Here is a 5,133-nt window from a genome sequence, read left to right as displayed (position 1 = left end):
GATACCTGATGTTCTACTGTATTCTCTGCCTTCTGCCAGTGCCTGCGTAACTCTCGCACCATTTTTTCTAATTTTTGATGAATATTTTTGAAAATCTACGATGCACTGAAACTGCGAAACTTGAGCCGCAAAATGGCGAGGGATTACTGTATTCACAAACTAAAAACATTGCTATTAATAAAATTTAAAACTGCTAAAAAATAACAAACCATTTTTATATGGACTTACATCATAGGCCTATGATGTAAGTCAGTATAAAAAGGGACAAGAGAGAGATGTAAGCCGGAATTTTGGAACACGTGTGTGTACATCATTGAATAATTTAGCATGTGTATAAGCTGCATTTTTTACACAATATACTAGAATCTAAACCTTAAGGAAGAAATAGCAAACCGTGTCTTTACGAACTTACATCATAGACTTATGATGTAAGTTCATATAGAAAGGGCCTGTTACTTTTTCTGTAAAGGTTAGATTTCATTAATAGCAATGTTTTCTGTTTGAGGATACTGTAATGTGACATGAATTGCATAAAAATCACAATTAAATGAATTCATAATTTCACTGCCGAGTTATAATCACCCTTCTGTTCCCTCTTCAGTGTTTGACAGTAGAACTCTCATTTTACCTGGGACCCACTCTAAGTGGGTCCTGCTTTTACCTAATTGCTATTTTCACCAATAGCGTGTTTTATTAATTCCTCGTTTGTAGTAGATTCTGGTATTAAGAGCAAGTTTATATTAACATGTTTTTCTTACTCAATGTAATTTATCCCAATTTGTGTTAAAATATGTGAAAAGTTACAAAACTATGCAGCGTACATCTGAAAACAAGCTCCTGTCGTTGACTTCGGTGGGTGTTGTTATTAAATTTAGATTTACTATCACGATACGTTATAATATATTTGTTCTTCAGCATTATTTATTGACAAAACCTATACCTGAGGGAAAAATTTAGGTTAGTAAATAAGTTTCGATTCACATTACTTGGTAATTACTGTATTTGAAAACAGTGATGGTATTCAGACAAAAATATTTCCGACCAATCAGCTATTAGGAAACTTCCGAGCTAAAAGGTCACCCCTGAGAGTTGGTGCAAATCTGCCTTGCTAAAAAGAATTGACTACAGTAAACTGCATGGTCTTTATTACAACATCGCCTAATCAAGGAGATGGGGGAGGTAGTTCTCTATTTTGTCCCTTAGTTTATTGCTAAGACTCAAAATCCTGGAGTAGCAGATCCTAGATTCTGGCCCTTCTGGATTAGGAGTCTTCGTTCAGTAACCGAAGACCCAGACTAACTTGCACTTTGCCCAGTGAGGAGTCCGAGGTGTTGCCTCAAAAGAACAGCAGCAGCTGATCCCCGTGTGTCAGCACTCTTTGTCCGAGCGGGGAAGGTCAAGAGGAGGGTCACGAAGAAACACCATCTCTGTATGGATCCGCAAGGTCGTTGACCTGGTAATCAATCCTGCCCTTCCTCCATCACAATGACTCAGAGCTCATGACATCAGCAGTATGGCAACATCTCTAGCGTTCAAAAAGAACTACTCAGTGACGCAGATTCTGCAAGCAGGCTTGTGGAAACGTCAGATGACGTTCACCGCCCACTACCCGCACGACCTGACTCACAAGAGCATGGAAACATTTTCCATTGTTCCTGTGGTGGCTGCACAAGAAGTGGTCTAAACATCTCAGGCTCCTTGATGGACAAGTAGCTGAGAATTCAGGGCTAAGATTACCTGGGATTAGTCTGAGGTGAATGAGTAAGGATGACTGGCTTCCTTTCTTCCATTCACCTTCCCCTCTCTTGGGGAAACAGAGCCAGGGTTCTCAGCACAGCTAACCTCACCTTTTTGCGGGTAAGAACCATTTCCCTTGTGTAACCTGGTATAGAAATAATAGTTGCTGCATCCCCAATACCTTTAGTGAGGGGAATTGGGTAATGTCTAAGGTACTCTCCAAGATTCCTAAGACTTGAAGAACTCATACCTTGACAGTCATATTGCAAGTGTCCTGAGCGCACAGCTTACGTAGGCCGCTAGTAGTGTGTAGCACAAAATTTTTAGCAAGGTGTTAGGATTCCCTCCAACTACGATCTATATCGTGAGGAGAGAATCCTGGGTCAATGCCAAGAGCCAGTTGGCACAGACTTCCACCCTCCTAGAGTACGGAACAATTGACAGGAGCAATTGGCAAATTAGGAAGTAATTTGTATTTGTTCCAACACAGGAACTTACCTCGAACTACTTTCTTAGGAGTTACCTGGAACCTCCTCTCAACCGACCAGAGTTTTGTGTAGTTTACCCTACTCCCGTTTTCTGTAATGGTAGGCCTAGGCGGAGGGATACGTGCCCTAAGGGCAATCCCGAGGCAGGCCACATGTGAGCTTGGGTCTCGACCTTCAGTAAGTTCTCTGGTCGCGTCGTGATATCATCTCGACGCTCTTCTTATCTCAGTGCAACCCTTTGTGTCCCCGACTTGTGTACTGCTTGTGTGTCCACGTGGCCCGTTGTGCTCTCCCTTGTGCTTCGTGCTTTTAACTTATATTCCCTTGTGCTTCGTGCTTTTAACTTATATTCCCTTGTGCTTTCCTTGTGTTTGTTAGTGTTCTCTTTCTTTTTCCGCTACGTTCCTGTGTCTGGCGGTATTGAGTTAGTGTGTGATGGAGCATACCCGCCGTTGTCCTGGGCCTAGGGCCGGGAAGTCGTGCGGGGCGTTCTTATCTAAGACCGATGTGGACCCGCATTCCCTTTGTTCCTCGTGTAGGGGTAAAGTGTGCTCGCCTTCGGAGACGTGTCCCGAATGTGTTACATGGAGCGAGGTTCAGTGGATTAAGTTTGGGACCAAGAAAAAGAAGTCTTCAAAGCGATCTCTCAGGAAGGCAAGTTTTCCTTCTCCTGCAACATCGGCTGGTGAAAGGTCTGATAGAGTTTCTTCTTCTTCCCCTACCCAGAGTAGGGGACGAGGTAAGTCTGTTAAGGGCAAGAAACCAGTGCTTCTTCCCCAGGAAGGGCTTGATTCTGGGGTGTCTGTTTCTGTAAAGGCGTGTGAGGGGCCTGAGGGTATGTTTAGTGGGGGTCCGCGGGACGTTGCTCTTGTGCAAGGGGAGCACGTCTCGGCTGGCGACCCCATGTGGAATAAACATGTTCCTTTTTCTTCTCCAGAGTCTTGTGTCGATGTTTCAGGCGCCTCCGCAGCGGAAGGCTCCCCAGAGAGAGAAGATTCCCCGCAAGAAGATCCCCTTGGATGGAGTCTACCGAGGACACCGTTTAAGTCTCCTTTGAGGGTGGAAGAAGGTCTGAGCTCATGTTTTCTGTTCTTGGATCTCCCGTCTGCGCCCCCAGCACCTTCGTCGGCAGTTCCCGAGCTGTTTTTACAACCTTTGACGTCAGGTACCCAACAGGTGTTGAGCAAAGCTCCACCTGTACCTCGGTCCCGTTATAGAGAGGGGTCGGAATCGTCGGCAGCCGGGTCTTCTTTGTCGTCGGAGGAAGAAGATCGGAAGAGACACAGGAGGAAGAGAGACAGATCCAGGAGAGGTCTCGGTTTAGCAGGAGGAGGTCTCGTTCCCCGCGAAGGAAGATCAGGAGAAGTGCCTCCCCGAAGGAACAAGAAGTGGGTCCTAGTCCCCCGCAGTAAGCTTAAGGACCTTACTACGGTCACGGGCACTGCGGTCAGGCTTACCGGAGACAGTCCTCCTAAAAGGGCCTCCGACAGCCGCAAGTCGGCTTCAGCCTCGGACTTTAGATCCTCGTCTGACAGGCGTAAGTTCTCCTCGAAGGAGACTCAATCCGCCCAGTGGAGGAAGTCGCCTCTTAGGATGGGCAGCCGCGACGAGTCAGCCCGTGGAGGTGATCGTCGTGCACGGATCCCTCCGTCGAACACCCCCACGGAGGAGCCCGTCCCCTTGTTGAAAAACCAAAAGACGGCGGAGGCTCCCGTCTATTCCGAAAGGCCCAACCTCGATCCTAGGCAGAGCGGAGTCGCCCGTGTCAGCGACACTCCACATCGCCGGACGGAGGAAGCGGATGGTGACCCGGAAGATGGACCAACGGACGACTCCGCGTATAGGAGGGTGATTAACTTGATAAGGAGGCATCATAGGATCGAGGAGCCCGTACCTTCGGAGGAAGATGTCTGGCGGTCTAGCCTAAATAGAATTATGGAGGAACCGGTCCAGAAGAAGCCATCGTTAGCCCTGCCAGAAGCGAGGGACGTCAAACTGGGATGGTCCCGTATTGATAAAGTGAACTGTAACAAGGACAACTCAAAGGGACAGAGTTCTTCCAAACTCCTCCAAGGCCTTAAGTCCCAGAGCAAGTACTATGCCTTGGAGGGACGTCCTCATGGAGCCAGCAAACTGGAGGACGTTCTGGAAATTTTAGGTCAAGGTGCCCCGGATGACAGGGCTGCTTCTGCACCTATTTTCTTCTCCCAGGCAGAAGCTGTTATGATGGAGGAAATGTCAAAGGACCTTATTAATGTCACCTCATGGTTGGACTGGTGGGCACCCAGATTTCAACAGATTCTATGGACCCTGCCAAACGAGATGCCTTGAGAGAGTTAGTCAGCCTGGGGGGCCGCGCTCTGAAGTTCCTGACATTCCAGTCCTTAGCACTGTCAGCTAACTGGGTGTTGAGAAGGAGAGATTCTGTCCTGAAAAATCTCTCTAAGAAAATTCTGGACAGGGAAGCTAAGGCTCTCCGGAACCTGACTGTGTGGGACGAAGGGCTCTTCCCCCTTAAGAAGACGGAGGAGGTCGTGGAGAAACTGGCGAAGAGGAAGGAGGCCGTCTTACCTAAAGTCCAGTCGATGAGAAGTCCTGGGTTTAGGAGACCTGCTTCCGATGCTCCTTCAACTTCTCGCTCTTCTCCTACGCAAGTAAGGAGAGACTCCTCGCCGTCTCTGTGGTCACAGGCAACGCATCCCACCAGAAGGGGAACCAACTCAGCTCCTTCCTCGTTTAGGACAGCCTACCCTTCAGCCAGGAGAGGACATTCCGGACGTTCATCCCGAAGGAGGTAGGGTGAGAGGCCCCTCTCTCCTGCCCAAGCCTCAGGTAGGGGGATGCCTCAGACTATTTTGGCAAGCTTGGAAACTTCACGGGGCAGAACCGTGGACAGTGACTGTTTTAA

Source organism: Palaemon carinicauda, chromosome 4, assembly GCF_036898095.1.
Source record: "Palaemon carinicauda isolate YSFRI2023 chromosome 4, ASM3689809v2, whole genome shotgun sequence".
In the NCBI taxonomy this organism is placed as follows: domain Eukaryota; kingdom Metazoa; phylum Arthropoda; class Malacostraca; order Decapoda; family Palaemonidae; genus Palaemon; species Palaemon carinicauda.
Note: the sequence above shows the minus strand (reverse complement) of the source record.